Consider the following 25516-nt stretch of genomic DNA (forward strand, 5'->3'; position numbering starts at 1 on the left):
CCAACACCAACTAAATCATCCCAGCCAGGGCTTTGTCAAGCCTGGCCTTAAAAACTTCTAAGGAAGGAGATTCCACCACCTCCCTAGATAACACATTCCAGTGTTTCACCACCCTCCTAGTGAAAAAAGTTTTTCCTAATATCCAACCTAAACCTCCCCCACTGCAACTTGAGACCATTACTCCTTATTCTGTCATCTGCTACCACTGAGAACAATCCAGATCCATCCTCTTTGGAACCCCCTTTCAGGTAGTTGAAAGCAGCTATCAAGTCCCCCCTCATTCTTCTCTTTCATCCATTCATCCAGCCCATACTTCTTTAACTTACAGGCAAGAATCCAGTCAAAGGAAAAAAGGAAAAGTTCCAGAGCAACTGGAAGTTTGATACATAGTGAGAATTTCTCATGGTGTGAATTTTAAGAACCCTACACCCAGCAAAATGGAGCTAGCTTAGTTTTGTAGACAAGGGCTCTGTACAGCTCACCCTGCACATCAAACTCCTCTAGAAATCACCCTGCTTGTAAAGGTTCACCTACGTTAAGTCTTAATTACCCAGCAAACAAAAAGGGAGCTTAGTTCTGCTAGTCACAAACTTGGTGGATTGCCCCTCTTCCTCTCATAAACAAAGGCTGACATCATGCTGCTCACTGTCTGAATACTGCTTTCGGTGGAACAGCATAGCTTGCAATAAATAAGAGACTCTCAGCAGGGTAGCTGCTGGCATTCAGTCTCTCATCAGTGGTGAGGAGATGGGAAACCAGCACTTTAGCTCTGTATCTGCTTTGTTCAAGGGTGGGATAAACTGAGAGCTCAGTGCTTTTCACACAGTTGTGTTATCAGGCAGATATTTCGTTCTTTGGGGAGCCTGGCTGATAGTATTTATACCAAAACATGAAAGTTTTAAAAATTGTTTTTTTACTGCCAACTGATTTGCATAGGCAGTATCTGCCTTACTAGCCTCCACCTCCAAAATCACCCAACTTCTGCTGGGGACTTGTGCTCTGCTGAGTTGTGCCCTGTGTGAAGGCCTGACTGAATTTCCCTGATGGCCAATTGCAGCATCCTGTGGCTAGGATGGGACCACAATTCCCAATTTGCCACTTGAACTAAATTTGATAGCAAACAACTGATACATAACAGTGTTTGATAGGAAAATCAGGGCACACTGGGAGTGATGTTTTGTTGTCATTGTGTGTCCTGTTTAAAGACTGCCATTTTCTCCAGCTCTCCATTAGTGGCAGTTTTACTTAGTAAGGATTGTGGGATATATTCACAAAGGGACTTTAGGTGTTACAAGGTCTAACTCTTACATGCTCTGCCACCCAGGGGAATTCATTGCCCTGAGTTAGGCACCCAGGCATCCCATACAATCCACGGGAAGTGTTAGGTGCCTAAGAAAGGCATTCTCTGAAGCCAGCAGACTGAGCAGGGAGAGGCCTAAGCTTCCACATGAAACACAGAGGAAAGAGGTAGGGCTTAGGGCCCAGATTCACAAAGGTACTCAGGCATCTAGCTCCCATTGATCTGGGCTTCAAAGGCAAAGCAGGAATTTGAATCTGGGTGTCCCACAGCCCAGGTGAGTGTTGTCAGCACACACACAGGTCTTTGGTGCAGGGTTGCCCTGAGCACACCAGTTGGATCAGCCCCTGCAGGGGAGATAGGTAGGGAATACCTACTTTGAGAGTCCCTCTGGGGCTTAGGCTAAGCAAGGGCTCTGAGCTGCTCATTAGCTGTGGGGCAGCATCAGGACTTAGGAAGCTGGTGGAGACTTAAGTAATTAGGAGACCTTAGGTGCCTTCAGGGTTAGATGCCAGCTGAGCAGGGGTTTCAAGGATCTCAGTGGTGACTAAATGTTGGACATAGGTACCTAAAGAGCCAGTCCGGTGCATAAGTACTTTTGTGAATCTTGCCCTGTAAGATTAGGCTCACCCGATCTGATCCTTTCAGATGCTTCCAGTGGAAGCTAAGGGCACTCAGCAATTGGCAGGATTGGGCTCATAAAGTTCACTGAGCACTTTAAAATCGTCAGATGAAAGGTTCTGTGTAGGGCCCTGATTCAGCAAAGCACTAATGTTAAGCAGATGAGTAGTCCAATGAGTTCAATAAGACTAATCATGTGCAATCACACGTGTCATAAATATAAAGGGAAGGGTAACCACCTTTCTGTATACAGAACTATAAAATCCCTTCTGGCCAGAGGCAAAACCCTTTCACCTGTAAAGGGTTAAGAAGCTAAAATAACCTCACTGGCACCTGACCAAAATGGTGCCAGAGACCTAGACAGAGCCAGTCCCAGAACCGGAACTGATGGAATAACCAGAACCATTGCCAGCACTGAATCCAGTACTTGCAACCCCAACACCAGAGGGCCCCACCGAACCTGCACTGGCAGCAGCAGATAACCCTACACAAGAGGCTCAGCCGGAACCTGAACCCCAACATAGTGCACAAGCGGAAAGCGGTTCACAGTCAATGGAAACAGCCCCATCTCCTACATCGCTTCCAGAGGGACCAAGCCCAGATCCACAATCCAATGAACAACTGATGTCTCCAGCCTCAAGGGAACAGTTCCAGACCAAACAGGAAGCAGAAGAAAGGCTCCAAAGAGCTTGGATGGCAACATGGAGCAACCCACCACCTCTCAGCTCTTCTAATTGATCCAGGTTTGTTGTAGAAAGAGGACTTTTATACAAGGAAACTCTTTTGGGTGGACACCAGGAAGACTGGCATCCTCAGAGACAGTTGGTAGTTCCGACTAAGTACTGGGTAAAGCTATTAAGCTTAGCCCACAATCATCCTAGAGGCCATGCCAGGGTGAACAGAACCAAAGACCATTTGGGAAAGTCATTTTGCTGGGAGGGAATGGGCAAGGATGTTTCTACCTATGTCCAGTATTGTGGGGTGTGCCAAAGAGTGGGAAAACCCCAAGACCAGGTCAAAGCCCATCTCCAGCCACTCCCCATCATTGAGGTTCCATTTCAGCGAGTAGCTGTGGATATTCTGGGTCCTTTTCAGAAAAAGACACCCAGAGGAAAGCAGTTCATACTGACTTTCATGGATTTTGCCACCCGATGTCTGGAAGCAGTAGCTCTAAGCAACAGTAGGGCTAAAAGTATGTGCCAGGCACTAACAGACATTTTTACCAGGGTAGGTTGGCCCTCCGACATCCTCACAGATGTAGGAACTATTTTCCTGGCAGGAACTATTGAAAGCCTTTGGGAAGCTCATGGGATAAATCACTTGGTTGCCACTCCTTACCACCATCAAACAAATGGCATGGTGGAGAAGTTTAATGGAACTTTGGGGGCCATGATACGTAAATTCGTAAATGAGCACTCCAATGATTGGGACCTAGTGTTGCAGCAGTTGCTCTTTGCCTACAGAGCTGTACCACATCCCAGTTTAGGGTTTTCACCATTTGAACTTCTATATGGCCGTGAGGTTAAGGGGCCATTACAGTTGGTGAAGCAGCAATGGGAGGGGTTTACACCTTCTCCAGGAACTAACATTCTGGACTTTGTAACCAACCTACAAAACACCCTCCGAACCTCTTTAGCCCTTGCTAGAGAAAACTTACAGGATGCTCAAAAAGAGCAAAAAGCCTGGTATGATAAACATGCCAGAGAGCGTTCCTTCAAAGTAGGGGACCAGGTCATGGTCTTAAAGGTGCTCCAGGCCCATAAAATGGAAGCATCATGGGAAGGGCCATTCATGGTCCAAGAGTGCCTGGGAGCTGTTAATTATCTCATAGCATTCCCCACCTCCAACTGAAAACCTAAGGTGTACCATATTAATTCTCTAAAGCCCTTTTATTCCAGAGAATTAAAGGTTTGTCAGTTTACAGCCCAGGGAGGAGTAAAGTGGCCTGAAAGTGTCTACTACGAAGGGAAAAGTGATGGTGGCGTGGAAGAAGTAAACATCTCTATGACCCTTGGGCGTATGCAGCGACAGCAGATCAAGGAGATGTGCACTAGCTATGCGCCGACATTCTCAGCCACCCTAGGACTGACTGAACAGGCATACCACTCCATTGACACAGGTAATGCTCACCCAATTAAAGTCCAACCTTACCGGATGTCTCCTCAAGCTAAAACTGCTATAGAACGGGAGATCCAGGATATGCTACAGATGAGTGTAATCTGCTCCTCTGGCAGTGCATGGGCATCTCCAGTGGTTCTAGTTCCCAAACCAGATGGGGAGATACGATTTTGCGTGGACTACCATAAGCTAAATGCTGTAACTCACCCAGACAACTATCCAATGCCACGCACAGATGAACGATTGGAGAAACTGGGACAGGCCCAGTTCATCTCTACCTTGGACTTAACCAAGGGGTACTGGCAGGTACCACTAGATGAATCCACCAAGGAAAGGTCAGCCTTCACCACACATGTCGGGCTGTATGAATTTAATGTACTTCCTTTCGGGTTGCGGAATGCACCCGCCACCTTCCAAAGACTTGTAGATGGTCTCCTAGCAGGATTAGGAGAATATGCAGTCGTCTACCTTGATGATGTGGCCATATTTTCAGATTCCTGGGCAGAACACTTGAAACATCTACAAAATGTCTTCAAGCACATAAGGGAAGCAGGACTAACTGTTAAGGCTAAGAAGTGTCAAATAGGCCTAAACAGAGTGACTTACCTTGGACACCAGGTGGATCAAGGAAATATCAACCCCTACAGGCCAAAATGGATGCTATCCAAAAGTGGCCTGTCCCAAAGTCAAAGAAACCGGTCCAATCCTTATTAGGCTTGGCCGGATATTACAGGTGATTTGTACCGCAATACAGCCAAATCACCACCCCACTGACAGACCTAACCAAAAAGAAACAGCCAAATACCATGCAGTGGACCGAAGAGTGTCAGAAGGGCCTTTAACCAGCTTAAAGTGACACTCATGTCTGACCCTGTGCTAAGGGCCCCAGACTTTGACAAACCGTTCCGAGTAACCACAGATGCATCTGAGCATGGTGTGGGAGCAGTTTTAATGCAGGAAGAACCGGATCAAGAACTCCATCCTGTAGTGTTTCTCAGCAAGAAGCTATCTGAGAGGGAAAGCAACTGGTCAGTCAGTGAAAAAGAATGTTACGCCATTGCCTATGCTCTGGAAAAGCTACGCCCCTACGTTTGGGGATGGCATTTCCACCTGCAAACTGACCATGCTGCGCTACAGTGGCTTCATACCGCCACGGGAAATAACAAAAAACTTATTTGGTTGAGTTTAGCTCTCCAAGATTTTGATTTGGACATCCAGCACATCTCAGGAGCTTCTAACAAAGTGGCTGATGCACTCTCCCGTGAAAGTTTCCCAGAATCAACTGGTTAAAATCGTCCTTGAGATGTGGAAAATATTGTTAGTCTTTCAACACTTTGTAGTATATTTAGAGGTGCAAGTGTCTTATTAACTCTGTTTTCTCCTAGAGCTCCAGGGTGAAACACTGGCTGTGATTTCTTCCATCTGTGATTTGGGGGGCATGTCATAAAAATAAAGGGAAGGGTAACCACCTTTCTATATACAGTGCTATAAAATCCCTTCTGGCCAGAGGCAAAACCCTTTCACCTGTAAAGGGTTAAGAAGCTAAGATAAACTCGCTGGCACCTGACCAAAATGACCAATGAGGAGACAAGATACTTTCAAAGCTGGAGGGGGAGGGGGGAACAAAGGGTCTGTCTGTCTGTGTGATGCTTTTGCCGGGAACAGATCAGGAATGCAGTCTCAGAAACTCTGCTAAGTAAGTTAGTAAGCAATCTAGCTAGAAATGTGTTAGATTTCCTTTTGTTTAATGGCTGGTAAAATAGCTGTGCTGAATGGAATGTATATTCCTGTTTTTGTGTCTTTTTGTAACTTAAGGTTTTGCCTAGAGGGATTCTCTGTGTTTTGAATCTGATTACCCTGTAAGGTATTTACTATTCTGATTTTACAGAGGTGATTCTTTTACTTTTTCTTTAATTAAAATTCTTCTTTTAAGAACCTGATTGATTTTTCATTGTTCTTAAGATCGAAGGGTTTGGGTCTGTGTTCACCTGTACAGATTGGTGAGGATTTTTATCAAGCCTTCCCCAGGAAAGGGGGTGTAGGTCTTGGGGGGATATTTTGGGGGGGAAGACATCTCCAAGTGGTCTCTTTCCCTGTTCTTTGTTTAACACACTTGGTGGTGGCAGCGTAGGGTTTAAGGACAAGGCAAAGTTTGTACCTTGAGGAAGTTTAATCTAAGCTGGTAAGAATAAGCTTGGGGGTCTTTCATGCAGGTCCCCACATCTGTACCCTAGAGTTCAGAGTGGGGAAGGACCCTTGACAACATGTAAAGTTAAGCATCTGCTAATTACTTCACTGAATCAGGGCCTAAACATTGGTTATTAACAATTTTAAAATGATTATTGTTATTCTGAGTGAAACAAGATTGATGTACTGGTAAAACAAATATTATCTACAGTGTATATTCATTTTGCTGGTTATAAATGCTCTCTGGTCAGCTAGTATTTATAGAACAAAAACTCCCTCCAGGTGTCTGGCAGTCAGCTTAGCAAGTACTTTGTAATCAGTATTGAAGAATGAGATTGGCTTATAGACCATGCAATTATTTGTTTCTTTGTGTGTTTTCTAATAAGATTGCAGCTGTTTCCAGGGATTGTGACTTTATTCCATGCAGAATGTCTCTGATTACTGCCACCATGAGGTACGTACTGTAGCTTTGATTGGACGCTCAGTTAAATTTCGGTGATAAAGCCAGCCAGTTTGCTTTGTTTGTTACACAGCGAAAAGGGGCTCTGATATTTTCCATCTCTTTAGACTACTTTTGTTCCAGTCTTAAGATATCATTTGTTGTCACCTCGTCAGAGAGAGAACAGAATGCATGCTTTTAAAGGATAGAGTAGGGGACTAGTTTATCATCTCCAGTAATTTATCACATCAATAGCATTGCTGTTCCATTTTTGCTTCCTTCTGTTCTTTCCTCAATATACCAGGCCTGACCCTCCACTTGGTTACCTCAGTTTAATTCCATCAACTTCCATGGAGTGACCGTGGCATTAAACTGGCTTAACAGACCAGAAAATCTGCCCTACCCTCTTTGAAGTGGCGTCTGCCTTCATTCACAATACTACTACTAGCCCGTGTGCCTTCTGAGGCCAACTTCATGGGATAGGTATTTTGGCAATATCACCATATGTCAGAGAAGCTTGTTTGAAAAGTCTGAATGGCTGGTCTCTTGCTGTAGGATTCCCCACATGTTTATTATTATCTTTTCTAGCACCCAGAATGTACATCTTTTTTACTACTGCCAGTTAGTTAAAAATGAGCTTTATTTAATTCATTGGGCTTTCAAAAATGTTATTTTTATACTAGAGTGTTTTACGGTATTTATACTATGGCATAAATATTTTTGCAAGTACACCATCAACCAGATTGCATCTCCCCCTCACTGTGACTTCAGTGAAAGTTTTCCACATTCCTGTGAATTTAATGAAGCCTTTCTTTTGCTTCCTAGGTCTCCTGCTATAGGCACACAGGTACTCACTGACAGACATACACATACCCCATGGCTCTCAGAGTAACACAGCACAAGCTACGTTCAGCAATTTAGATGCAAGTGCCTGTTGAGGGAGCTCACACCTCAAACAAAACATGAGGAATGGTTAATCAGACAAGCCTTGGCCCTGATTCAATAAATCATCCGTATTCAGGATAGGGCTTATGCATGTGCTTAAGTGCTGTCCAGAATCAGGCCACCTTGTTTATACCAGGACAAAAAACAACCACTTTTCTGCACCAGTGCAACTCAATCTGTGCTGCTAACAATGCAAGCTGCAGTGTAGACAGGATACAAACATCTTTACAATTGTGTCATCTGGCCCTATTTTTCAATTTGCAACTGTGATGACTTGGGGGCTCTGTCTGTACAAATTATGCATTCTAGTTGATATTGCAAAGTTATTCTTAAGTTATCTGGAAATTCCTGTATCATGGAAAGCCTATGTATGCATACCATCATTGGCGATCCCTACCACAGATTTACATATGAGTCCTGAGATGACTCAGGAGTCCGATCCTGGAACCATGGATCCACTTGCAGTACATACAGACATTTTCTGGTCGGCCAGCTCCCTGCTGGGAAAATTTTTTTCCTTCCTTCTCTCTCTCTCTCTGTCTTTTCAGCTTCAATGGCAAGGCATTGCTCCTCAAAGCAGACCGCTGCCTAATGGAGAATGTGGCACCATTGGGGTCAGTTAATGGCTTGCTCCTCCAAGCTTGTGATGTCCACGTCAGTTTTCTTGAGATACCCTTTCAGTGTCTCTTTGTAGCATCTCCTCTGACCACCATGGGATCTCTGACCATGGGTGAGCTGAGAGCAGAGGCCTTGTTTTGGGAGGTGAGAGAGTCTGGCATCCGCATGCCATGTCCAGCCCAGCGGAGTTGGTGCATGAGGATCATTGCTTCAATGCGGACGACATTGGCTTCAGTGAGGATGCTGGCATTAGTGCAGCAATCTTCCCTCTTAATGTGAAGGATCTTCCAGAGGCATTGTTGAGGTGCTGTTGATAGGTCACCCAGGTTTTGCATCCATAAAGGAGTGTAGGAATAACAGTGGTCTTATAGACCTGGATAGTGGTGTCCTGCCATAGGTCACGGTCCGTGAAAACACATCGGAGCAATTTCCCAAAGGAAGCATTTGCACACTGGATCCTGTGCTGGATCTCACTGTTGCTTATTGCATTTTGAGAAAGTTGGCTACAGAGGTAGCAAAAGTGCTCCACTGTCTCCAAAGCCTGTCCCTCAATGGTGATTTGTGGTGGGTCATGTGCAAGGCCTGAAGCAGGCCGATAGAGCACTTTAGTCTTCTCAATATTGATTGAGTCCTAGGCTTTGATAAGCTTGTGCAAAAAAATCCAGTCTGGACTGCAGGTCATTCTCAGTGTGTGCAAGGATAACGCTGTCATCAGCATACTGAAGATCAGTAAAGGACACTCTGAGGACTTTATACTTTGAGCGGAGACATCAAAGATTAAAAAGCTGTCCAGCTATTCTGTATTGAATGTCAACTCCACTGGGGAGGTGGTCTTTAATGATGATCAAAATGACTGCTAAATACATGGAGAACAGGGATGGGGCAATAACGCATCCTTGCTTAACCCCAGTTTTGATGAGAAAAGGATCCATATGCATACCGCCATTGTGGAGAGGACCTACAGCAGGTGTACACCAGACTGGAGACAATGAATAGTGCTTATCTTTAACAACTATGCTTTGACCACATAATAGTTATGTTAAAGAGTAACTGCATCGTAGGGGAAGCCTGTTTTATTGTACCTCTCTGAGGGCAGGTTTTCTTGAGTAGTAGAAAGATACCAAAATACAGAACGAAGAATCAAAGATGCTAGTAGGGATAGGTATGTAAGTAGACACACACACAGCCTCACAGAAGAGCTGGGGGTGTGACTGCAGGAAATTTAGGCAGGAGGAAGATAGGGCACAGATCAAGGTTAGAGGGGGTGAACTGAGGGGAGAAAACATGTTTTAATTCACAAACCATGCTCTGTAGCAGAACCACCTCGACAGCCCAGAGGATCATGATTCCAGCCCAAAGAATGAGTGGTGAGGAAACAGGCACAGAAATAAATTTAAGGTTTATTATTTTGTACAGATCTGTGTATGTCTCATGCTACTAAAGAGCAATAATATATTAGACTCTGGGCAAAGTGTCTATGTGTGCTGTATACTTTACATTTACCACAGGCCACCTGAGAGAGTTAAACTGTAAACCAGAGAGCTCACACCTTTGGAAGCAGCTCTGGGAGAGGGAGTATTTAAGCTACTGGGGAGCCTGAAGGGTCAGCACTGAGCCCTTGGGTTAGGCAACTGGACAGCATGTTCTAACTCTTAAGGAGATGGTGCCACACAATGGCTCAGCTCTGGTCAGCTCTAGAGGCATAAAAGCATGCTGGGTCCAGTGGCTGGGTTCCTTCACAGCTGGCTAGAGAGTGGCAGGGGGGACAACACCTGATTGGGATGTAGGAGAGTACCCATGTCATTTACACTGAGGAAATCACCTACAGCAAATACCTTGATAAAGTACTGCACTGAAGAGGTCTCCCGGGTCCAGTACAGGTTTAGCACTCTTACTTTACACTACAGACTTCTGCCAGCATACCTACATCAGCCAGGGTGTAAAGACACGTGAACCCTGATCAACATAGCTATGACAGCAATAGCCCCTAGTCTAACTGTATAGACAATTATACCAGCAAAGCTGCATTTTTACCAATATAGTTTACTTCAGTTGGGGGAGACTAGGGAGTGGAATGAGCTATACCAGTTAAAGTGCTGTTTTGCTGGTACAAGCTGTGTCTATACTTTCAGAGCTTTCCAATGCAGTACGCTGGTATTCCTGGACCAGTAAAGTGCTAGTACTGTAGGCATGGTAGAGATATGGTTGTAGAAGATTATAATTTAGAGACGCTACCTCGTACGGGACAGTATTAGGAACATAGGAATTTGGAGATGTGCCCTAGAGGTGGGGGTTAGGAACACCACATGGTTGTGTGCAGCAGTTCACCAGAGATTCTCTTCAGTTCGTTTTATTCCTTTCTTATTCACTGGTTTGTTATTTAATGAACCCTGTCAAGGTTCCTTCCCCACTCTGAACTCTAGGGTAAAGATGTGGGAACCTGCATGAAAGACCCCCAAGCTTATTTTTACCAGCTTAGGTTAAAAACTTCCTCAAGGTACAAACTTGGCCTTGTCCTTGAACCCTATGCTGCCACCACCAAGCGTGTTAAAGAACAGGGAAAGAGCCCACTTGGAGATGTCTTCCCCCCCAAATATCCCTCCAAACCCTACACCCCCTTTCCTGGGGAAGGCTTGATAAAAATCCTCACCAATTTGTACAGGTGAACACTGACCCAAACCCTTGGATCTTAAGAACAATGAAAAAAATCAATCAGGTTCTTAAAAGAAGAATTTTAATTAAAGAAAAGATAAAAGAATCACCTCTGTAAAATCAGGATGGGAAATACCTTACAGGGTAATCAGATTCAAAACACTGAGAATCCCTCTAAGCAAAATCTTAAGTTACAAAAAGACACAAAAACAGGAATATACATTCCATTCAGCATAGTGTATTTTACCAGCCATTAAACAAAAGGAAATCTAATGCATTTCTAGCTAGATTTCATACTAACTTACTTAGCAGAGTTTCTGAGACTGCATTCCTGATCTGTTCCCGGCAAAAGCATCACACAGACAGACAGACCCTTTGTTCCCCCCTCCCCCTCCAGCTTTGAAAGTATCTTGTCTCCTCATTGGTCATTTTGGTCAGGTGCCAGCGAGTTTATCTTAGCTTCTTAACCCTTTACAGGTGAAAGGGTTTTGCCTCTGGCCAGAAGGGATTTTATAGCACTGTATATAGAAAGGTGGTTACCCTTCCCTTTATTTTTATGACAAACCCCAAGATTGCTACAGGCATGGCCTTAGAGTGCAGCTTCAGTGGGAAAATTTGCAACTGTTTTTTCCCCTTGCACCAGTGCTGCTCCATTGGTGTTGACAGTGGTGGGTACTGTGGTATAAAAAGCTGCCATATTGTTTAAATCTCTGAGAATCTCATAATTCTGTATGACACAGTGGTAAAATCACCAGCAGCCAGTCAACACCATCACGCCATTCTTGCTCACACCAATGTCAGTGCGCTATTGTTACAACACTGGTGGGAGATTTATAAAACAAAGCTCAACGTAGGCAAGGCCAGTGCTGACTTTCTGCCTGATTCACCACTGGGTTACTCCAGATTTGTGCCAGTGGAACTCTGTTGGTTTCCACGGATTAACACACTGATTAATCAAGCCTTTGGATTTGAGGTAAGCAGGTATGTTCCAGTGTCTGATGAATTCTTACATTCAAAATTAATGCAAATTGGCTTGTACCTGAAGACTGTTGTGTGGATTAAAAACTGGCTGAAGGGTGGTGAGAACAATGGGTAATGATTAACTGCAAAGTATCAAACTGGAGGGAGGTGTCTCATTGGAAACAGAGGGATGTGTTAGGTCCGGTTTTAGGCCCCAATCTTGCATTGGGGTCTTCAGGATTGGGGTGTTATTTAGTCTCTTCATTAATGCTGTAGAAGAGGGAGTAAGTGAAACTCATCAATGGAATTTGCAGACGATAATAAACTGGGAGGAGCTCTCAACACCAGAGAGGACAGCTGAATATTACAAGAACGGCCTAGATCTTAGAAACATGAGCAGGAAATAAAATCTGATTAATCTTGAGACAATACAAGATAATGGATCTGGGCAAAACAGCCCCAAAACACAGATACGCAATAGCAGGGAAAGCATTGAGCTGGCCTTGGTTCCTTTCTGTGTAGAATTGTTTCTTGTTCCACATGTTCTCAGACAAAGACAAAGCCAGAGCCAGCTGGCCTGGCTTGGTATTTAATGGCTCTTGCTACTGCTACGAGAAGGGGCACGTGTTCAAGGAATAGTTTTTCTATGCAATATCTATTTAAAAGGATGTGCCTTTTGCTTTGGACAAGTAAATTTGATGGATGTAATCTGTACACAATTCTGTAGTTTTAACTGAAATGGTATTTCAATGGTCATTAGGCTTAGAAAGTAACACACTCTGTTAAGATGAATGGAGGAAGTTAACACCTCTCTTGGGGCCTGATCCAAAGCCCATTGAAGTATCTTTCCATTTACTATAGTAGGCTTTGGGTCAGGCCTTCAGTGCTTCGTTTCTGTCTGCTTGGCTGTAGAATCAAACAAATGACCTGTGTATCAATTGTATTGGGAAGTTTATTCTCATATCCAGAAGTACTAAAAATCTCTACTAAAAAAATCTGGAGAACTGAACAAAATCTGCAATTTCCACCGAGTTTTCTGCAGTCCATATTTTCTTTTCTGTTTGTTACAGAGACAGATCACCAGCATTTTATACAGAGTTGGAAACAAAGGTTGCCTTGACTTTCCAGAATCAGTTGCTACTGCAGTATGTTGTTTACTTATACTCTTAGAAAAACTGGTTGTGTAAGGAAAAGTGGACTCAAGGCCTTTTTTTTGGTATGAGGCAAGGGCATAAGTTATCTGCTAACTACAGCTTCAGAGATGCTTTATATGGATGTGGATATCCTGAGAAAGATCCTCAAGCAGATGTAATAAACGCTAATTGCGCTGAGATCTGGCAGGAGTTACCCTGAAATTCCTCTGTAATGCCATTTTGTTCCATCAAATAACATAGTTATCATGACATCTCATAGTAAATTATGATATTTTCTATGATGACTGTGGAGCAATGCTGTATTTCCACTGAATGTAAGAAATATAATAATTCTGGGCCTGATTCAAAGCTAATGAAATACACGGGAAGCTTTCCATCAGTTTTAATGGGAGTTGGAATGCACCCTAAATGAGCTAAAGTGAGAAGAGGAGGCTTCCTAGAGTACATATTTTTGTTTATTTCTTTAGCTTTGCAAAAGGTTGCTCTTGGGGTCTATCCTGTGTTACGAGTGGCATTGTCACAGAGTGGCTGGCCTCATTAAAGAGAGACGAGCCCAGCCCCACCTGTGATATACAACTCACCTCCCCAGTGGAGCGAATGAAGAATGTCATATGACAGGTGGGTCATGTGACTAAATCAGGCCACTGAAGTATAGGTAAGTGAGGCAATAGAAGGGGGAGGAGGCACTGAATTCTCTCCTGAGGGAGAAAGACCACCCCAGGAAGCCCTGAGAGTTGCTGCTCAGTAGAGAGCAGGGAGTACATGAACAAGTGTTGCATGACTATTCAGGATTCTGAGTAGGGTTCCCACTTTGAAATGCCAAAAAACCAGTACTCCCCACCACCCCCAAGGCCAGCCTGCTGCAACCCCAACCCCCAACCACAAGGCAATTCTGCAACCTCCCCTTCCACAGCCACTTAGAGTATCTAGAGAGATAAACACATATAGATAAGATTGAGAACACCATTTTCTTACCTTGGTCACATTTCTCCAAGCTGCTTTGTTTGTGTCTGTCTTCATTGAGATTGTTTTTGCCCAAACTGCATTGATTCTATATTTTAACTATATACTTGAATGTGAATGTTTTGTAACTTTATACATAAAGAAACTCCATTGATCCTACTTCTTGAATTTGTATTTGCCATTTGATTTTGCCGTTTCAAGCAATTTCTTATTTTTAACGGCAATATCGTAGCATCTTTAGTTGGACACAAACTTTTAACATTAGATATCCCCGTGTGTTGTGATAATAATGCAAATCTTTAGACCCACGTAACCCTCCCCCCACCCCCCGGCAGATTAAATTACTTTCAGGCATCTGACAAATCCATAAAAAAAACTGGCTAGACCAGTCAAATACCAGCCAGGTGGTAACCCTCAATCTGAAGGACTTGGTTAGAAGTTAAGACTCCCTTTGGGGGACCTGGTTTTCATTTTGAACTTTGTGCTAATAAACGAGCCCCAAGAAGGGGTATCAGTGGAAGGAGGAAAGCCCTTGTGGGGTTCTAGAGGAGCCCAAGAGGGAAACCTGAGGCAGCAGTGAACGTTAGCACAGAGCAGGTAGGGCGTCTAGTCTAGAGGGAGACATATTTCAAGCTGCAGTAGAAAGGACTGCTCATCCCACTCTAACAAATACATAAATCGACCAGATAATAAAAGAAACCGAGACATCTCCAATCTTCTGACCACGCACTCCCCAAAAGCCAAGGGAGTAAAGACACAGCTTGCAGTACTGCCAAAAGGCTAACAAATCCAGACTACTGCAGATCCAAGTAGGTGGATAGGAAGTGACTTCCAAAGATGGGGAGCCATGCTTTGCTAGAAGCTTCCTCCTGTTCATAGCAAGGGAACTCCTGCTCCAAACACATCCGCTGATTGCCACTGTCGCAATATGTCATGGGAGGAGAGGCAGTCTCTCAAGTAACCAGGTCCCAAACCAGTCAGGGATTGATAGTGTCAAAGCAACTCCTTGAATTCTACCCAGAAATGTATTAGAAACCGAAGCATTGGTACAATTTGATCCCACCATTAAAGTCTGCTTAAAAAGCGTACCTCAGCATAGCTTGTTTCCAAATGGTTTTGGTCTAGAGATTATTGCAGCATTTTACTCTGCAGATGAGAAGGGGCAAGGATGATTAGGGCAAGGTCTGCAGTAGAAGAGAAGGGCTATGCTTTGCTTATTTGATGCAGACCAAAAAAGTGTTGTTGGCAAAAGACAGAGCTTTCAGGAACAGCCCAGGATCTAACACCACCGATAAGTTCCCACCCCCATGTTACAAATGGCAGTTGTACTCCCTCAGTGTGCAGCACTGATTGACATTCTGCCAAATCTTCTTTCAGCTTTCAGTCAACCCACCAAAATTCGCCTCAATAGTTTCTGGATTATTTTGCAGCCACCTAGCTCTCATCCAAGCCTCCAGTTCATCTGGACATTGGGTAAGTCATTCCACTGCTCCAGCGGGGTGACATCTTCATACTGAATAAATCCCAGCCCATATCTCCTCACTAACTGCCCATGAGGTCCCATATGCAGGATGAATGACTATATAGACCACCATCATACCTTTCAGGAAAGGTCTAGGTGCAGAGGAGCAATTGCTAATAACTACTTTTTGAGTTCTCCCAGAGAAATAAGTGCAGAGTCACAGGAGAACAATTCCATCCACTTCTGCTAAGGTCTGAGAGATCTCAAAGAGCCACAATGGCCACTTTCTCTTTATCTTCTTCTAGCAGAAGATAATCAGATAACTGAACCAGTTTCTGTCCCATATCCAGTTTTTATCCATAATCAACTGACCAGGCTTGGGGAAATCTAAGGACTCAAGAAGTTACTAGTAGCCCCACCAACAATCTGAGTGACCGCCTCCAAAAATGGGAGATTGTAAGCCTCAAGAGTTGGTTTCTCAAGCATTGCCCTTATGAAAACTTCTTTAAGAACCATCATCATCCTTTCTCCCAAACATGTACACCAGGAACAGGGGTGGTAGTGAGACCATAGCCGTCTAGGGTATACTCAATGGTATATTTAATTGTTGTATGACACTTGAATACCACAGTGATAAGTGTAGAAAACCCTAATATTTATAGGTCAATTGAATTGAAGCAGCTCTCTCACACCCCTTTAAACTTTCATGCTTAATATTACAATTTTCTCTCTACATATGAAATGACTGCTATAACAGAAGTATTCAAGTGGTAACTGCACTCTCTTTTGAAGACCGCTGTGATCTCATTCTCAGCACTAGTACTATGCTGTTGCAAAGGCAGGGCAGGAAGAAGGGATGAGTATAGAACATGGCAATTGACTAATCTTTAAGAAGGGGTGAATCCCCGCCTGCTGCCACTGAACCAATATTAAATTATGTTTTCTAAGAAACAAGGTTCAAATATTATTTACAATACATAGAATACTACACATGAAAACAAAACTTGTCATGTCTGCTCAGCTCATTGATCACTCTAGTATCCTGACCGCAGAGGTCACCAATATTGGAATCTTTAGAAGATGAACTCCTCCTGTACTGCACATAACCACTTGTTCAGTGCTATACAAAAGTGAAAATCTCCTTCCTGATCACCTACTATGATCAGTTCATGTCCCGAACCATGAGGTTTGATTGTCCTTAACATGATCTTAAGTTAAAAAAGTAGTATTTATAGAAGTAATCTCTAAACTTCTTACCCTGCAGTTCTTGTTCTAGGTTGGTTTGCAGCTGATGCTGATACCACAAACAGCAAGTTGGACAGCAGCCTCAGAGACGAGTGTAATTAGGTTTTAAGTGTATATCTTTTTAGTAAAATAAATAATAGCTGACTTTTACATTAAGATAACACAAAGCAGGATTTTTTTATCATCCTCTGAATTGTACCAGTAAAATACCACCCATACAGATGACTGAACACTGCAGTTAAGAGTTTTAACAAGTCCCCCCCCCCATCTTATTCTCAACCCAGATTATCTGAGACCTCCTAAGTGGTATATTTTAAGGAACAGACTTAGACAGATGTATCATCTGTCATGGGGTTTGAACCCACTGTCATCAGGGAGAGAGCTGCTATCAATGGATGAAGATGTCAAAATAATGTTACAGGAGTAGCCATGACTGCATATTTATCACAGTGTCACAGGCTCCCTCACAAACTGAAAGATTTAGCTGTTCATTCACAGTGAAGACACTTAATTAATGACTAGGCCTAATCAGGCTGTTTTATTATTTACAGGGATTCCAGCATGGCTTAGCTCAACTGATATGCAAACAAACCATCCTCGGACTGCTTTAATTAATAATTCTGAACCAGACTCAGAGACTGGCACTGTCAAGTAGCTCTTTGGTGATTTACAACACCTCCGCTGCCATGTCCACATCCCTTGCATACAAATGAGCAGCCACCCCTGCAAATCCGTCATTTTAAAATCCAATGTGCTGTCTTGTTGATGACAGGAATGCCCTTATCTTTGCACATGACTTAATGGAGACAAATGCCTGAGCTGGGCAAGTTCCTGGGGTCTTTCATGGACACAGACCTACAAGGGGCATCGTTTCAGAAACATTCAAGGGGAAGGGAAAAGAGAGAGCAGGGACAGGCCCTTTATCGCATATAGCACCTCTGGTGTTTCACAATCCTTCCATCTTATATAGTGCTGCCACCTCCAAAAAAAGCCTGATTGGCTCACTGCTTTGCACTTTGCTGTGGTCATCGACACCTGTAGTAGGGGGCACCTCTGCTAAACAAGTGTAGAATGCTACCAAGTCAGCAGGGTGGAAGGTGTAAATAATGACCTACAGTACCAGGCTGGAAATAATCCAATCCCAAGCAGTTTAAAGGGAAGTAAGAAGCACAGATTCGTCCTCAGAACTGACAGGGTAGAGGTGCAGAATGTTGCAAATGGAACAATAGTAGTTTGCATTTCTGAAGCTCCTTCTATCTAAGGAAGGATTTCAAAGCACTTTACAAGCATTAATGAATTAACTCTCACAACACCCCGTGAATTAGGTTTTCTTATCCGTTTTACAGACGGGGAAGTGGAAGGAAAGAAGTTAAATGATTTGCCCAGGGTCAATCAAGAAGTCAGTGATACAACCAGGAATAGGACCCAGACTTCTTGTGTTCCAGTCTTGGGCTTTACCCAGAAGGCCGTCCTTCCTTGGAAAGTGAATTCTAAATAAGTGGCAAAAGCATTAGCAGTGCAATAGAAGGCAGATGAAAACAGCTGATGAGTGTGTGATGCCATATGATTAAAACATGAACATTTATATCATTAATATTGCCAGTTAGACAATTGCAACAAATCTTATACTAAGTATGTCATATAGGGTGTAAATGGAAAGTTACGATTTGCTGAGTAGGATTATCCTGCTTATATGCATGCATCGTTTATATATCTTAAGTTATGAATATTGATTGTGTACTAGTATTTCAAATGTGTCTGTCCTGAGTAACACCCTCCAGGTAAAATCTACATTAAAGACAGACAGCAAATTATAAATGGACTATTCAAGTTGATGGCCCAATCAAAGAATACTTAACTCACAATGGGCCATAGAAGAAGCTTGTCCCCACCCAATGAGCCTTCCTGTGGATGCTTTGGCCAGAGTATGGGTAATGTTTGCTCCTCTGAGTCATCAAATCATGCACAGGCCTGTGACTAGCTCATGTGACCCTGGACTCCATCTTGTTCTTGCAATTTTCCACAAATTAAGACTGAGAGCATTCCCTCCACATGGGTGAAGATATAAAAGACCCTGGAAGTATCTCCATTTGGCTTCTTTCCTGCTCTGATCTCTTGACCAGGGTTATGCGCAACAGGGAGCAAGCAGGGGCATGGGCCCCTCAGTCAGCAGGGGCACCGAACTCCTCCAGCTGCTGGGGGAGAGCAAGATCCACCAGCCCCGGGGCCACTGTGGCAGAGGGAACAGCCAGCTCCTCTGGCTCCAGGGCCATTGAAGTGGGGTGAGCCAGCTCCTCCAGCCATGGTGGGAGAAAGATAGTCAGCTCCTCTGGCTGCAGGAAGTGCCCCTCCAAAAGCAGCCAGATTTTTATTCCCGTGCACACCCCTGCTCTGACTATGTACTTACACAAAAGGAGCATTCCAACCAAAGGACTGAGGACTTTCCAGTCTTTTGAAGTTACCAGAGACTTTACAAGCCAGCAGTTTATTCCATCACTTCTTCAAACCTGATACAAGGACTCTGCAATGAGTATATGTATTAGTTAAAATGGTCAAGAAAAACACTCTCTCTTTTCTCTTATAAACCTTTAGATATTAGATACTAAAAGATTGGCAACAGCGTGATTATTGGGTAAGATCTGAGTTCTATATTGACCTGGCTATGTGGCTGATCTTTTAAGATCAGAAGGACCCTTTGTTTGATAAAACTTGTTTTGAAATAAGGATGGGCCAAAAATTCCTGACTTTTTTTGAATTAAAGGTGATTTTTGTACCCTAAACAAACTATTTAGTTGACATTTTTGAATCTCTCCGAACAATTCTTTTTCAACCCTAAAAGGATCATTTAAAAAATTAACAATATCTGGTTCCTGTTAAAATACAAGAGAAGGGGATAGGAGATTAAAAAAAGTTTATAATGGACCTCTGCTTGCAAGCTAAACTATGGAGTCTCAGTTAATTACATCCACATTTGGAAGCACTTCATTGACCATTGAAATGCAGGCCCCTCTGGGGTGCTGTGACATTAATCTAACAGAGCACAGTAGCACTACACACAAGTTTAGGACAGGAAGTGAAAGACATGACACCAAAACTGCATAATTATGAGTATCTGAATACATGCTGTGAGAGAGAGACAGACAAAAAGGAAGGCGGATGAGACACCCTGTAAACATATGATCTTATTTTTATTCAGCCATGCAGCAATAATTTTCCAGCAGAACATGTGCAGTGTTAGGGGACGTAGGGTTTTTAATGGCTTTTCCCATCATGCTTAAGTTAAGGGCTGGGTTTTCTAGATTCAAAAATTACATAAAGCATAACTGGATAAAACAGACAGCCAAATGGACAATTTATCAAAATATTATCTACTCAGCGAGGTGAAAATTATTAATTTGTAACTGGGTTATTAAGAACTGTCAAGCCTTGAGTCAGGTTTGCAATTCTCAAGTTTGAAAATTCAATTTGTGGACTGCAGCATTAAATTAAAAAGTCTCCTTTTGTGTCAGTTTTCACTACTGTTTGTAGGTATAATAGGGGCTTCTGGCGTCAGTGAGCCTGGTTCTCTGCTACTCCATTTCTTTGCTTGCAGGAAGGATGAAGGTGAAGAGGGGGTAGACAAAAGGTGGCTTAACTCGACAGTTGTAGTCCTCATATTCAGGACTGCCTAACCCCCAGTGGACTCCGGGGAAGCAGAGAGTAGTTGTAGTGCTCTATACTCCAGCCACCCCTCCAAAATGGTCCCTGTCCTGGGGGCTTTGAGCAGGGCCAATACAGAGCCTTGACTGGCCATGCAAGTCTTCTGCACTGGAGTACAGCTGACCAACATTTTTTCATGGAAAATCTTTTTAAATCAATAAATGGGGTTTCTTTGAAAATGACATTTTTCACCAAAACCCATCATTTCCCAACAAAACGTTTCATATTCTGAAAAAAAAAGTTTAAAAATGAAACACTTCCTAAAACATTTTGGAATTTTGCAAATTTTTCGTTTTGAAAGTGTGGCAATATTTCCATTTTTTTCAAAGTAGAAAAGGGAGGGGGGAAGGGTTTAAAAATGCAAGAAAATATTTCTTCTCCCACTTATTCACTTTTTCCCCACTGGTAGATGGAAAAAAGTGAGAGAAGATCAGGGAAGGGAGATGGAAATGCTGATTTCAACTCAGCTGTAACTGAAATTAAAACAGCATAGTTAATGTGGCCGTGCTGCACCTTTGGTGTTTGTACATCCCTGCTGTCTCACGAGTTCAATTATCAATGGTTCATGTCTCTAATGTAGGCATAGTTTATGTTAAATACCTACCTAATAAAGCTCTGAATAGTTTACAGAGGGACTAATTAGACACTAAATTATTTGTAGCATAACAGATCACCTCGCTTTGATTGGATTATTTTGAGCAACAGACTTGACTTTGCAAAGAATAGTGCCTATTTGCGGGCTGGTGAAAACTGTGCATACAGAAAAATACTCTAACATGTCTGGGCAACGTCCCACAGAGCTCCTGTGCAGTAACTATGCTACCCTCCTTGGGGTTTGTCTTCACTAGGAAATTTAATCATGTTTAACAAATGGGTTAGGTGACACAATACTGACTGACTGGCTGGTCAACGTGCAGCATTAGGTCAGCTAGTCACAGAAAAACCCTACTGAGTCTAGACCAGTCGATATGATGCTGAACAATCTCGCCTTGTCTATATTGACCCTTCAGCATTGTGTCAGCTAACTTGATTGCTAAAAATCAAGTTTAAACACAATTACATTTCCTAGTGAAGACAGGGCCGAAGAGGTTGCCACAGACCTGCAAGCTCCAACGGCTATTGCAAAGGAGAGGGAGCGCTGAGGTCTTCCCTCCTCATTGCCACTTTCAGAGAGGCGAGTGTCTACAAGGGCCCCGAGTCCTGATCAGAACAGTGGTGCTTCAGTTTTGGCTGCTGCATCCCATGTCCTGGCACACGGAGCTCACAAAGGAAAAGAAGGCAGCTTGCCCTTCTGCACATCCACATGGTGTCCAGCCCCAATCTGAACAATAGCCTTTAGAAAGCATCAAATACCTTGTAGAAGTCATTCAGTGCCTCTGGTTTGCTGTGGTGCAGCCTGTTTAGTCACAGGTACATAGAGCACGTGGAGTTACACAGTAATGATATTGTTCTCACATTTGCGAGCTCTATAATTAGGCTGTAAAATGTTTAGCGTCCCTCCCATGTGTAATTACAAAGTTTACTCGGGTGTCATTTTTAAAATGAGCAATTGGTTTTTTGTACATAAAAAAACCCAACCCCCAGACGAACAAGCTTGAGTGTGACATTTATCAAGGAAGCGAAAGAGGGGGCTGGGAGGGCTGGCAGCTTTATTCTGGGCCACCATTTTGTTGCTGCTCTGGGAGCCCACCATATTATAGCTACTGGGGAGATTCCTTAATATATATTTTAAACTGGGAAAACAAAATTCTTGTCATAGAGGCCAGGTTGACTGCCTGGGTGACTGACATCTTGTGTTTACCCACAGAACAGAGACAGCTGTAGAGGAAGCTGATCTGCACACAGGCCTCAATCCTGACCTGGAGGCACCACATATAGAGCTAACAGGGCAGCCCAGTTTCCATGGCTCTTTTGGTCTAGGCCTCTCAGTTGATTCTTCCTCAAAGGGTGCCAGCTGTGATGAGCACCGTCCACCAAGGTTTAGTCTGAAACTGCCAGTTTGCTTCACAGAGACCGTATGAACTCCCATGAAACATGTTAGGCTGTATCCAATCCACAGACAAGTGTGCAAGGGAGAAAGAGGGCACCAGGAGCCTCCACCACCTTCTGACAATGTGGAGGGGCCGGGAAACTAGAAGTCTTCATGCTCAGGGATTGCAAGGACATGGCAGGGCTAATGCCACTGCCAGGGTAGCCTCTGCAAAGGGAGCAGAAACAGGTGGAGAGGAGATGGGACCATAGCCTCCTCACCCTCCAAACCAACTGGTGGAAGTGGCCAGCCACACTGGGGGAAGCATGCCATACTCTCCTAACAGCGTAGAATCAGCTGTACTTTCCAGGAGCTCTGAAGTACTAAGGGTGTTTGGACTCTGAATAGTATTCTGGAATTAGATATGTGCTTATCCCACTGATCTCTTGGAATTCATTGATATTAAGGCCAGAAGGGACCATTGTGATCATCTAGTCTGACCTCCTGTATAGCACAGGCCACAGAATGTTCTGAAAATAATCCCTAGAGCATAACTTTTTGAAAAAACATCCAGCCTTGATTTAAACATACTCAAGGATGGAGCGTCCACTTCGGCCTGTGGTAAATTTGTTCTAGTGATTAATTACACTCATTGTGAAAAATGTATGCCTTAATTCCAGTCTGAATCTCTCTAGCTTCAGCTTCCAGCCATTGGATCATGTTATACCTTTCTCTGTTAGACTAAAGAGCCCACTATTAAATATTTGTTCCTCATATTGGTACTTATAGACTGTAAGCAAGTCACCCCTTTATCTTCTCTTTGTTACATTAGACTCAAGGAACTCAATCTGTTTCTCTCATAAGGCACGTTTTCTAATCCTTTAATTATGCTCTGAACTCAATTTATCAACATCCTTCTTGAATAGTGGGTTCCAGAACTGGACACACAGTATTCCACCAGCAGTCACATCAGTGCCAAATACAAAGGTAAAATAACCTCTCTACTTCTAGTCAAGATTTCCCAAATACGGGCAATGAACATTCTAATGTTTCAGTGTAAAAAAAGCAAAACAAAAAAGCAAACAGTATATTTATGAACTTATATTATCCAATACACAGAACCTTATCCTGACATGGCGGATAATTACGTTTTACGTCCATTCCTAGATAACACAAACACTAAGGCCTTGTCGGTATTGTTAACAAGTTTACCTAAACAATCCATTTTCCCTAATACAATATTAAACACAATTTTGCCCTTGAGCAATGTGAAATGCTTTGCAGAATTAGGGAAATGTGAAATGCTTTGGAAAATCCCACCCCGTAAATATATCTAAACACCTAAGTACGTTTGTTGAGAAATGCTGGAGTGTAACTTGATGAGGTTATGTCAACAATGTAAGCAAATACTTCATATTTCTCAACAAATACTCTGTATCAGAGACATTATCTACAGACTAGTAGTTTTGAACTTTGAGTGTATTGAACTAGAGAGACCAAAGGCTAATCAGTGAAAAGTGTCAAACATGAATAATTTTTAAATGCTTCTGACCTATGCAAAAGAATCAGTTAAAATTGTCAAAACTATTAAATCTCAGTAAGTGGTGGGAGGTTGGGAAAGAATTATTTGGTTTTTAGAAAATCAGTGGGAAAGAGTCCTGGCTTTAAATGCATTTTTCTACGTAGCCCTAACTAGGGCGTTGTGACTACTTCAGAAAATAAGGTAAATACAATGATCAAACACTTGGATGTACCTTGTGTTACCAAAGGAGAAAAGTAGCCAGTTTTTAGTGATTTTTGCTGAAGCCTAGAAATTTAAAGTAGCATTTTAAAGCAAAGGTTTGCTTAAAATTAATACAAGTATGGAGTAGAATAACACAGTAGTACAAATCCTCAGACCTTTTTAACTATCTCCCCTTATAGCTCATTTCCTCTCTAACACGGATAAGTGTATTATCCCACTGTAACTCATTATGTTCTCTACCTCCCTTTGTCCTTTTGTATTCTGATAATCATTTGTTCTGTGGCATACTGTTAGGCACTGAAACATATTCGCAAAAGGGTTTGTAAATTGCCCAGTTGAAGCTCTGGCTATCCTGTGAAGAAATTTAGCAAATTGCAAGAATGGAGCCTGACATGGAAATATAATAGGAAGAATTTAAAAAACAAAAACTAACAAAAATAAAAAAACCACATCCCAACACCAGCTCCCAACAAAAATTCCCTGACCCCCCCCCAAAATAACCCTCCCCCTCACAAAAACAAAAGCCCCAAAACAAACCACAGCCTGAGACTTGGAGTTATTGGGTGGGGAAAATGAGAGAGAGAGGCAGGTGGTCAGCTGGGGGTGGTGGAAGAGGATGCACTTTTCAGAAAGCAAAACGTATTGCAGTCCTACACTGGGAGGGGTTTGACTAAGATATACAACTTCAGCTACGCTATTCATGTAGCTGAAGTCGAAGTATCTTAGTTTGCTTACCTGGCCGTCCTCATGGTGGTGAGTCGACTGCGGTGGCTCCCCTGTTGACTCCACTTACTCCTCCTGCTGAGGTGGAGTACGGGTGACGATTCGCGATAAATCAATCCCCGATAGATCGATCACTACCCGCCAGTGTGGCGGGTAGTGAAGACGTACCCTCAGTAGGGCTAGTTTCATAAACATTACAATCACCCATTCTCTCTTTCTGTCTTCATAGACTTTGCCAAAGGGTAAATCCAGACTAGGAAAGGATTTCATTTGTTACTGGAATACTTCATTGAAATATTTTGTTTTGCTATTGGGACATGATTTACAGTGGTACATTTGTGCCAGGCTGTTTCATGAGCTATTGAAGTAGCTCAGCTGTCCAAGACAACAGACTCTTTAAATCTGTCCCTCTGTGTTAGTCCTTCCCTTTACATTTGTCTGAATCTGCCCTTTCTCAGAGTGTTGACACAGAGCAGCAAGTTTTGCTGAGGCTACTTTCTCACTCCTAATAAATTCCAAAGCCTGCCACAGAAATGCTTGGTCATCAGGCCAACTTTCTTCTGCTGTTTGAAGAACAGACATTTCTAGAGTGGGAGCTGTCTTATTTCATATTATATTAAATTGCTTCATAGTGTAATTTTCTGACAAAGGGCTATATCCTGCAAAGTGTGCAGTGCCGTGAGAGCACTGAACCTAATGTCCACAAAGGGCACTCAACAC

At 43.0% G+C, this 25516-nt stretch overlaps 1 long non-coding RNA gene across 2 annotated transcripts in view; it reads right to left on the minus strand.

Moving 5' to 3' along the window:
* The window catches only part of LOC142071588 (uncharacterized), a 92152-nt gene extending 66973 nt beyond the window's left edge, over positions 1–25179 (minus strand). Inside the window, exons 1-2 of one of the 2 annotated variants that reach the window (XR_012667709.1) lie at positions 24809–25179; positions 19069–19182 (exon numbers count right to left, since the gene is read on the minus strand). This is a non-coding gene — a long non-coding RNA (uncharacterized LOC142071588). The remainder of the gene's footprint in view (positions 1–19068; positions 19183–24808) is intronic. The other variant, XR_012667710.1, reaches the window with a different exon arrangement.
* Between the last annotated feature and the right edge of the window lie 337 nt (positions 25180–25516).

The sequence above is a fragment of the Caretta caretta genome, chromosome 3 (genome assembly GCF_965140235.1).
Source record: "Caretta caretta isolate rCarCar2 chromosome 3, rCarCar1.hap1, whole genome shotgun sequence".
Classification (NCBI taxonomy): domain Eukaryota; kingdom Metazoa; phylum Chordata; order Testudines; family Cheloniidae; genus Caretta; species Caretta caretta.